At 41.1% G+C, this 11,142-nt stretch overlaps 1 protein-coding gene across 3 annotated transcripts in view; it reads left to right on the top strand.

Moving 5' to 3' along the window:
* The first annotated feature begins 235 nt into the window (after positions 1–235).
* The window catches only part of LOC136848042 (zinc finger protein 358-like), a 69,620-nt gene continuing 58,713 nt past the window's right edge, over positions 236–11,142 (top strand). For 2 of the 3 annotated variants that reach the window (XM_067120113.1, XM_067120109.1), the window contains exons 1-2: positions 236–387; positions 10,029–10,117. The gene's annotated coding sequence lies outside the window, so the exon portion shown is untranslated. The remainder of the gene's footprint in view (positions 388–10,028; positions 10,118–11,142) is intronic. The other variant, XM_067120110.1, reaches the window with a different exon arrangement.

Here is an 11,142-nt window from a genome sequence, read left to right as displayed (position 1 = left end):
TTAATCAACCAGATTATTTTCAATACCCCTACCAGTGAAGATACAATTTATGCTAGTTTTTATGCCCAAATTGGAAGTCACGAGAGCTAGTGGATTATATAGCTTTCCCATATCTTAAAACAGTGACTTAGCTCTATGATTATGGTAAAGACATGAGAAACCATAATATGTTTGTCATAGAAGAGACAAATGTGGTCATAATAAAAAAGAACTTTAAAGAGAGCGCGCGCGTTCCGTTCCACCATCCCGCGATCAACAAAATCGCATCGAACGCGCATAGGGGGAGTAGAGGTAGCTGCTTTGTTTTCAGACGAGTAAAAGTTAATTTTTGGACGATTTCGAGTGATATCGAATATCTCCCTTGTTGGAATGACGACAGTTTACAAGGTTAGTGGTGGGGCGAGAGGCTTTTGACTTGCAGAAGACCCCAGTGAAAGTGAATGGAAGGAATTGGGTTTTAAGAGGGGTCTGGCTGGGGGATATTGTGGCGGGGTATGGGCGCCCATTTTGGAGGGTTTGAGAATGGGGGGGTTTTGTTTTGTCGCGGGAGAACAGGTAACCCTAGATCCCACCTCCCTACTGTCCATACCATGGCGCTCCCCATTAACTCTCTCCAAGGTGGAAAGCAAACTAAAGTTGGGCAAAGTGGTTAGAAGTAAAGCAAATATGTAGCGAAAGACTCGGGGCTGCCGAAGGAGAGAGAGAGAGAGACATGGCGAACCACATTCATCCGTCGTTGCTTCCTCTAAACCTTAGGGAGAACTCTCCTAAAATAATGACCCCATTCATTTCCGCGTCATGTTTCTTACCTTCCCGAACTAACTTCTGGCCTTTGGTTTTAGTGTATTAAAGAGTATTAGCTCGTGAAGAAATGGTTAATTATTTCCAAGGAATCATTAAATACTAAAGAAACGTTAAAAATTAGGCTAGGGAGACAGTTCTCCTGATGGGCCAAGTCCATCAAGACATGTCAGATGGACACCTTGAGGGATGAAGGGGTGATAAAGTATTAAGATGTGTCAGGCTAGAACAGTACAGTCTTTTCCACCTTGAGCTATATTATGGTCCCAGGCAGGTGAAGCGGGAGAAAATGTTCCCGCCCCCCCAAAAAAAATCAGCTTGGTCCTATCTTGCTATCGATGCATCCTGCTTGAAACACTTTTTATATGCAACCCATGGTAGTTTTGCTTCGTACAATAATCCAGCTTCTGACCGAGCCTGGTTGCTAGGCTATAGACTTTAAGGCCTAATCATTCCATGTGGAAGGACATTTTTGTTTACTAACGTTTTAATCAGACCATGGGCAAATTTTAAAGGAAATTTTGTTTATTACTAGTTTTGGTAGATCTAAGTAGTAGCTCCATGGCATCAATTTCCTTCTAACTTTACTTTTTCTGCGGTTTTTGGTTGCTAATTGTGGATTTACGTTCAGTTTTTGTTGCACAAATGTAATTAACCCTGAAGTCCATCCAACAAAGGGTTTCCATACGCGATCTTCACAAGACAGAGCACAGGTATATAACGTCTGTTTGGAACAGTTCATATCCCGTCCGGCAAATGCAATAACTTGTTAACGTTTGGGTAACCCCCCCTGGCCAGTACTAAACACGGCAAAGGGACATTCCATTTGGCCAACAACAAACAAATGCACCGCCAGTATCAGAAACCCTAAAAGTGTAGAAAAAAACAGTTTCCAAGGTAAAGACAGGCACAGAGATAATATTTAGAATTACCCTAGTTTTAATCAGACCCTGGGCAAATTTTTAAGGAAATTTTTGTTAATAGTTTTAATCAGACCACGGGGAAGTTTCGTCATTAGTGTTTTTGTGTTGGCCAGTGATGAGAAGCATAAGTCTATGTCTTAAATATAACCTTGTTAACGTAATCCATGGGCCAATCCACTTTACAGTAGGTTACTCTTGCCATGTAGCCTAACTTATGGTAGTAAGTGATCTTGCCCTACTTAATGTAGCTGACTGCTTGTTTTTCTCCTGTCTTCGCCTAGATTCCTGTTTTATGATCAAAAGAATGCTCATAAATTGGTTTATCATGAAAAAGACTCATGAAAGACAAGAAGTATTAGAATATTAGTGTTCGTACACTCAGATTGTTTCCTAGTCTTTGAAGGTAATCTTACCCATGTGGTTGCAGTGACTATACTGCCCTTAGACTATTTTGATGTGAAATGCTTATTCTATATAATAAGGTATAAATACCACAGATTTTGATATTTACTTAGAACAAAACTGTTTAAAATCTTAGAAGATCACAAGGCCTAGAATGCATCCAAATAGCATATCATTTGAAAAGTCATTAAAACAGATGTACAAACCATCACCTTCTTATTTTGGTGAAGCTCGGTAACAAGGTCATTAATTGGCTAGGGGAGCTTACCACTGTAGGAAGTAAGCAAGCACATGTTCTTTGGCAGTTTTCAGATTAAGATGTCTTCTTGCACTCTGTCTGAATGTCAAGTTTTAGTTTCTTTTATGTTTTTCTGTGTATACATAGTTTGTGTATATTTTTTTCTAGTGTGGGTATGAAGAAGAAAAGTAAGTCTACTGGTGTCTTTTGAAGGGTACTGTTATTTGCTCTCATGAAAATACAAACCTTTATCTTTTACAAGGAATACTTTCATTGATAGCAGGTCTGGATGTTGAAGCTTGGGTCTCCCAGAGGATGTCATGCAATTGGAACTTGAAAAGTTCAAGTGAAGATGAAATGCATTACTACTCAAATACAGTTCTCCTAGCAATTTAATTTAATAATTTACATTTTATGTTTGTTAATTTATTAATTTATTTTTTTATTTCTTGATAAGGTAGATCTTTTATATATATATATATATATATGTATGTATGTATGTATGTATGTATATATGTATATATATATATTCTTTGGAAGCTTGAATATTAAGTCAATGACCCCTCTGGGCTTGGTCCATATGAATAGAGTTCATCTTTGGAGTAATAATGATGAGATATTGTAGTTGCTGCTGATTTGGGGGCGGAACTTACCAACACGTTGTGCAAATGATGCTTTTCTTTAGCCAGGAGATTTTGTGTGTGTCAGCTGTGATGACTATCTCTTGGTCTCCTAACTAGTGGAAGAAATGTGGTTCAAGAAGGAATTAGATGAAGAGTCTGTGACCCAATGAGGGCAGTACTTGCCAATATCATCTCCTTCCTGTGTTTTTGCCAACTCCAACCCCTACCATTTCCACCAAGACGGTGTCCATTTGCTCCTAGGAGGGTACACTCAGACCAGATAATTATTCCCCCATTCTCCTTGTAGTTTGACCCCAAGACGTCCCTAGGAGCTGGGGCTGCTGAATGTATAGTGAGGTTCCCTGGGCATTCCATGAAATCCTTCCTGGAACATTTGGTGTGCTGGTGAGGTGGCTTTTTCGGGGCATTTCAGGAAGAGATACTTCCTTTTTATGCCTTTGTGTATAAGGATTTCAGCACTTGAACCATTGCTTCCCCCCATGACTTCGAGTGTGTGACGATGGATGTTACATTGCTCTGGCAGCTCCTGCTCATGTTCTTTTGGGGATATCTGCTTTGACTGTGGCCTCGGTGAACTTGAGGAGAGGAATGGAGCTACCCAGACTCATGGGAGGTCAAGGAAGTGTCGCCATATTCCGTCTTCCGCCTCGCCTTCTGACCACCCCCTCAAGAAGGCTAAGAAGTTTTCTCCTGCTGTTGCCATTCTGCTGGGTATGACTTCACTTGTTTGCTGGGCAGATGATTGCGCATATGTTTCCTCATGCACAGTCCCCTTTGTGGGACTCGGGTCACTCCCAGGTGTCATTTTTGTGGATCACATTATGGGCATTTCTGATCTTAAAGGGAATTCCTAAACCTTTGAAGACATTTGGAGGTCACAGTATCTATTTCCATGCAGTCTGTAAAAGTACTTGAAGTACGACCATAACTGAAGGTAAAGGAAATGACACTCATTTTGATATAGTAGATAATCTCCACCAATTTCTGAATTCTCCGGTGCTTCCTGATCCACTAACTGTTGACACTGTCCTCTTTCCCCTGATATATTGGTACAGGTATTGACTTTTGAACCCAAAAATGGACAAGGGTATCAAGTCCTCTGACAAACTACAGATCCAAGCATTCTGCACATAGTGGACATTCCTAAATTTAGTAATTATGAAACAATTGTACATTAGAATGGAACTTCAAAAAAGCAATTGGGATGCATCCCAATTGAAAATGAAAGACTGCAAGTTCATGAATACAAAGCAGTGCCCTTGCAGTGGTACAACTATTTCACGTTTAAAGTTCCATCACCGTTTGCATGAACCGCTTTGGACAAGAATGTGACAGTGTACATTATACAAAAAGTGTCAACTGTGAAAAAGACTACAAAGCAAATAACTAATTGCAACGATTACAAAAATGAGGAAACAGCTCTAGTGTTGGATATGCAGACAAATTATTTAGCCATGAAATGAATTACACAGTGGCTGTTCAGATAACCAAAACTTTAAATATCACTTGACAGCAAGCAGTATCATTGCCTGTTGCTACTTGTACTTCCAGGACCAATATAATACTGTACCTAATAAGACCAGCTGTAATTTCATTGATGCTTGCTTAGTGTCTTTGGAAACAGGTGTCAGAGGTACCTGAAAGAGAGGCCAGTGGCAAGGGTGTGGTTAGGACTTGGCTGATGAGGTCAGGTGTCAGACACTTTCCTGTAATTTTTTGGCTCTAAAAATAATCATTCTGCACATCAGGATGAATCGATAATTCAGATAACTTGATGTAGCAGAAGAAAAACACATGTATCCAGAACAGTAACGAAGTGTGTCTCATAAAGAGGACACTCCTCTTCACCTCCATCTGGTTGGATGCTGATTAGGGATGCAGATGGAAAAATTATGTCCCTACAAAGAACTAAACCTGGAAGAGACAATGTAGGAATGAATATGACTTTCAAACATCCCCTCCCTTACCAAGAGGTACATTGATAGCTATTGACAAATTGGCTGAGTACTCAAAAGTCTCATAACATAGTACTTTAATCTTGTGCCATCCAGATCCTGTTACACTGATAACCTAGATTGGAAAACTATCAGATACCTTAGGAAACAAGAGAATGATTCATCAACCATCTCCTCCATTTATAATACAGTAGAATGATGGCTCACTTACCAGCTATGCAGTGTACACTGATGGGTCCAAATATTCATTATGCTTGGGTTGTGTAGCCACAGCACAAAAAACATAACAGTTTTCCTTGCCCAACAGTGCTTGTCTTCACAGCAGAATTATGTGCAGTTGGACCAGCCATTTATTAAAAACTTACCATCACAGAAATATGACATTTTTATGATAAAATAGTTTTATGTATACTCAAAAATAAAGTTTTATATACACATACCAGGTAATTACATAGCATGAGTTCCACTCACACAGCAGCTTAAATTAAAAATGTGCGCGGTCAGCGCTTCAGTTGTTTACTGTAGGTGACTAGTATCGTCCACCAATGGGAACACAAGGAACGAGTTAGTAACTTATCAAGTAATTACATAGCTGAATCCACATTGAAAGGACGTGGGATACGTGGACGTGTTCTACTCCAAAACATTAAGTCATGTAATGAATTGTAATAGAAAAGTTGCCAGCATTGACAACAATGCTTGTCATTCCCTATCAGTTAAGAGAGCTACTGCAGGTAGATACTGCCTCTGGTTGGTGCTCAACTTAACCTGTAGTGGTGTGGCGGTATAGCCAGGGGTCGCCTCTACATAAGTGGGAGCTTTGCAGCGAAGGATATGACCGATGGCTAGCAAAGTGTAAACAAGTGCCCTTGCCTTGGGCGCAGTACAAAAAATGAAAAACAACCAGATAACGTTGTCACCTGCACTGAAAAAAGGCCACAACACATCCACTGAGAGTAGTGGGTGTTCCAGGTACATTGTAACCCCCCTCCCCCTTCCCGGCTCTCCGCAAAAACTCAGATACCTTACTGTGAGGTGAAAAGATGGGGAAAATCGTGTGCTTCCTCCTGTTATACCAAGGTACTATAAAACTCTTAACACTGTTTTAATTTTCTTTAAAAGTAGTGAGAAGCTAAGATCGATTACACTTCCAGTAGGCCGAATGCAGAATGAAAAGGGGCATCTTGTGCCTGATAGCTAATGAGGTAGAAGCTGCTCTGACATCCGTAGTTTTCACTTAAAAATAGGAAAAAACACTCCTGAATCTGAGAGTGGTCTTAGAAATAAAGTCCATTAGGATGAAGGATAATGCGTTCTTAGACAGAGGGTGAAAAGGGTCCTTCCCTGAACGCTATAGGTTATGAAAGGCCCTCTGCTCTTCCGATCTAGCTCAGTTAGTACCTGAAAGCTCTAACTGGATAAAGAGCTCTCTATTCTTTCCCAGATCTAAGGGTGAGAGGAGAGTTGGCACCAGACGAGTAGGAGCTGGCGCCAGGTGAGCTGGGTGCTAGGAGAACCAGTAGCTCGGGAGCTGATGGCTGCTCCTAGGCACCCTGGGTGCTCAGGGCACTGATCCCAGCTGTCAAGAACATCTTCTCTTCCATAAGTTCTTAAGGAAGAACAAACGGATCCAGGTCTTTGAAGGGCCCTCGTTCTTGGCTAAAGAGTCCAAGGGAAAAAACGAGCAACTGCGTTATTGAGTTAAACGTAACTCGATACTCCTTAAAGAAGGAAAATGAGAGATTCTAGATCTGCTCAGAGAAGGAGGCAATCCGCAATAGGGTCACCGATGCCTTGGAGGAAGTGCTGAGGAGTGTGAGACATCCGCCACAGAAATTCCCTCACTTAGTCTGGTAGATGAGCTAGAAGATTGACTTCTGCATTAGCAATGCCCTCTGTATTACATCTTAAAATTCTTTCGTTCTGACAAGCTTCTGGGCTGTGAGAAGCCGGCCAGGTAAGAGTGAGCCACCCTTGGTGGTATCTTTTAAGTGTGGTTGACTGAGTAGACACAGATGGGGAAAGAGTCTTGGAGAGTCCACCAACAACCATGGTAGGCTTGGGAGTCATTAAATCATGGGTCAGAACAGGGCTATGAGGGTCATTGTAATGTTGCAATGAGCCTGAAAATGTTCAGCACTTCCTGACCATGTAAAAGGGTAGGAAGATGTAGTGGTCCAAGCAGGACCAAACCTACAGCATGGTGTTTGCTGCCCATGCTGGAAGGTCTTGGGACTGGAGAACGCAAGAGCAGAAGACAAAGGTTCCTCAGTGAAGCAAACGGGCCCAAAGTCGGCCTGTCCCATAGATACCACAGATCCCAACATACCAGGGGATTCGAGGTCCACTTAGAAAGAGTGAGTTTCTGACAGCTCGGGATCGATTTCTTATTGGACTCGATAGCGCCTTGTGTGAACTCGATGACCCTTCTTACAGACTGAAAGCATATGCAGAACTGTTCTTGGTGGAAACAAAATCTGGCACGCTAATAAAAAGCTAGAAAAGCCCTTAAGAGAGCTAGACTTTCAGTAGCAGGAGACTAGTACTGGTTAGATAGTGCTAAGTTCCCTGGAACAGGCATTGGGCGTACAGGAATCAGCGCTAGGAGCTCGGAAATGATCCAGGCATTCGTGAATGGACACCACTAGGAAGCATTGGACCAAGAGGGTTCATGGCGTTTCTCACTTGCTTGGAGCCCATCTTTCAACAAAAGAATTCTCCGGAGAGCAGGAATTGCCATTCCAAAGGGAGTCAGGCTGAGGAAGAGGCAGAAGGAACCACAGTGAAACTGCAGGAGGTCTGTGAGATGAAGCCAGTCTCCTTATTTGTGGAAGTAAGGGGAGAAAGGCAGCCATCATCTGTGAGAACTTCAGCGGCTGTGAAGAACCAAAAAACTTTACGGTGCTTACTGTCTGTGCCGGAAACCTCAAAACTGTATGCACTAGAGGAAGAAAGCAAAACACTCCTAGGAAGTCTGTCTAACTGACTATGTCTTGGTGGACAACAGAGTCCCCAGGAGACTCATCCACCAGTATTCTGAGTAAGAGGAAAAAATTAGCAGACCATCTGAAAAAAGCTGTGATTCTCTTGGCAGATGGCAGAGACTGTATAGTATTAAGGAAGAGGTCTGTGGCTCTCAGTAGTAAAGGAGCATTAGAGCACTCTTCTAGAGATTCCAAAGAAAAGAGCGGAAATCTCTAAAAAGAATACCAACTGTCCTTATCCTTCACTTCACAAAATCCTTCAGCAAGGAGGTCTAATTCATGGGAACAACAAAGGGAGGAAAGACAGAAAAGACACATGCCTTGCTCCCTTTCCAACAAAAGTCAACTCCCAACTCCTAGAGAGACTTCTGGAGGACGAAGAAAAAAACACCAGAGGAGGGAGCTTTCATCAACCAGATCCTAAACTCGGAATACTGATGTCATTGTCTAACCCCCCCCCTTGCAAAGTACGGGACTTCCGAGACACTAACTGTCTCTTAAGAGGGAGCGACGTAGGCTCGTCTTGAACTCTAGTTGAAGGTGGAACAAACTGAATAGAGATGAAAAGCTTGTGAGTGGGCATCTAAAACTGAGGAGTCGGTGCTTGGTGCCGGCTTCTAGAAAACCGGCACCAGGTGCTCAGTCAGGGACCGGCGCTCAAGAAAGAACAGCTGTGTATTCTAATAAAAAACAGTCGCCAAGTACAGTACTAAGGAGACTGCCGAGAACTCTGGAACTGGTGTCGGCATTCGGGAAAGGCACCGGGTGAACAGGAACTGGCGCCAGGTGCTCGTTAAGATTTCAAGTTGAAGAATGATTACTTAAACATCCATCAAGACACTACAGTTGCTGTCTAACACTACACATCAATGAAGATGCCTTTCCAGTGGCTGTCTGCCAAAACCTGGGAATGAATTACAGGTTCTACTTGGGGGCAGCTACCTAGGGGGCAATCCCCCTTGAAGCCCCTTGGACTGCAATTATGTCTTCTCCCAGGGTCAGGGGAGTAGGACAGTGACCTTTGGTCTAGGAGACCCAAGGGGCTGGATAGACACCTCTTCCACCAAATCTAGAGAGAGGCCTTTTCAGCAGGTGTCTGTTGATACCTGGGACCAGCAGCAGGCTTGACTGAGGGGACAACTACCCTTGGGGGAACTCCCATCAGCCTCCATTGGACTTCACTCTGTCTTCTTCCCAGTTTAAGGGAGCAGCATAATGACTTAGGTCTAGGAGTGCTGACGGGCTGGATTGCCACTCCCTCCACTGCACAACACTTCACTGTTACAAGGTTAATTTTTCTAAACCCAGACACACTGGCAATGGCGTGGGAAGGAAGCAAGGGAGCCAGGCGCTGGAGCAAGTGGATAAAAAATAGGAGGGCTAGTAGCGAGAAAAAATTCGGTAGAATGAAGTATTAGTTCCGCAGTGGGTATTACCTTGGAAATTGACTTTTTTTTATAGTATTTTGGTTGCGTATCAAGAATTTACCATTATTTTTTGTTGCTCGACTATAATTAACCTCAGAACTGATTATATTTTTGCCATTGCGCATGTGCAGTGTTATAAAGGAACTTTTGGTAAAAAGTGGAGTTTCCTTTACCAGGGGGTCTGGGGGATGGAGCCCCCAGCTAAGTAACATGGCCTACTAATTAGGTTAGGTTAGGGTTTGGTAGATTCGGTCCCTCTTATTAATGCACATCACTATGTTCATTGAACTGTCATCGAGCTCTAAAGAATGTTCAGTTTACTGCAGAACCACCTGGTTCTTCAAGTGTGAAATTAATACAGTATATTATATATGCACTGTAATACGAATCCCTTGAGGCTGTCTTGTCTACTACTAAACTGTTATGAAGCATTGTATAATTCTGAACTCTGAACTTAATCTAATTGCTGGTATCAGCAAACTAACATTTGTTTGAGCATTTACTTACAAAATAAAAATTATTTTCAAATTATCTTTAAGTAAGGGTTAACTAATAACCCTGGCGATATAAAAGCAGATGGTAGTGATTATCATACATTTTAATTTTTTGTGATTATCATACATTTTAATTTTTTTTTCCCTTTATGGATTTCAGATACAGCTCCGTATCATATAGGGTTCTCTGTATGGATCCTTCAGCAAAACAAACTCCCATTTTGGATCATTATCAGAAATCTATTGAAGGTACTGTATATTTCTTTTGCCTCAGCTAATGTTTAGTAGGATTTTGCTGGTAAAAGTATTGATGCAAGAAATTCGGAATGGTATGAAATTAACAGTTATTACTTTTACAGCAGATTGCTCTCTCTCTCTCTCTCTCTCTCTCTCTCTCTCTCTCTCTCTCTCTCTCTCTCTCTCTCTCTCTCTCTCTCTCTCTCTCTCTCTAAGTTGTCATTTTTTTTTTTAAATCTGGATTATAGTAATACAGTACTTAAATTTTTCAGTCATTGAATTATAGCAACTCATAATAAATTCATTTTATGTTGAAAACAGTACAGACATTGTGTGAAAGTCCCCAAGAGATACAATTTAATTTTTATTAGCTGGTGAGATTTTTCAGAAATAAACCATAGACAACTTTCCAATACTGTAATGAATATAACCATGTTATCATTACATGGTTATATCTCATCACTAGTGTTATTGTGCATGCCTTATGTAGTTTGAGTTCCAGTACTGTATGTCTTGCTCAGAATAAGAATACTGTACTGTTAGTGTAGTTTTGCTTTTTAGTCAGTTAGTAGACTTTAATTACTACTGTTGGGTAGACTCTGTGCATATGACGACCTTTCATGCTGTTCTTTTAAAAGCAGTACTGTACTTGAACTAGAGTAGAGATTATATTTATATTAATCTTACTGATATGTTGTAAAGTTTGCATTACTATGTGTGTACTCTCTCAGGATTCATTGTTTTGCTGTAATGAGAATTCTCTGCAGTCATGGAAATTTTAAGTCCTATATGGATAACTATTCTTGAGTAGAATCTTCAAATATAAATCATCATACTGTATGCCAACCCAAAACTGAAATCTGAAATTGCTGATAAGTTGTATATCCACAAGGCGATAGATAGCACTGGTGTCTCTATTTTTTCATAAGTTGTTTGATAATATTTTAGTCTTGGAAATGTTGTAGGAAATGAACTTTTTACTTTTTTATTCAAGGGAATTTTTCTTTTAGGATTTTTTGAAAGTGTTTTGTATGAAA

Source organism: Macrobrachium rosenbergii, chromosome 18 (assembly GCF_040412425.1).
Source record: "Macrobrachium rosenbergii isolate ZJJX-2024 chromosome 18, ASM4041242v1, whole genome shotgun sequence".
In the NCBI taxonomy this organism is placed as follows: Eukaryota; Metazoa; Arthropoda; class Malacostraca; order Decapoda; family Palaemonidae; genus Macrobrachium; species Macrobrachium rosenbergii.
This window is presented reverse-complemented; position numbering and strand designations above follow the sequence as displayed.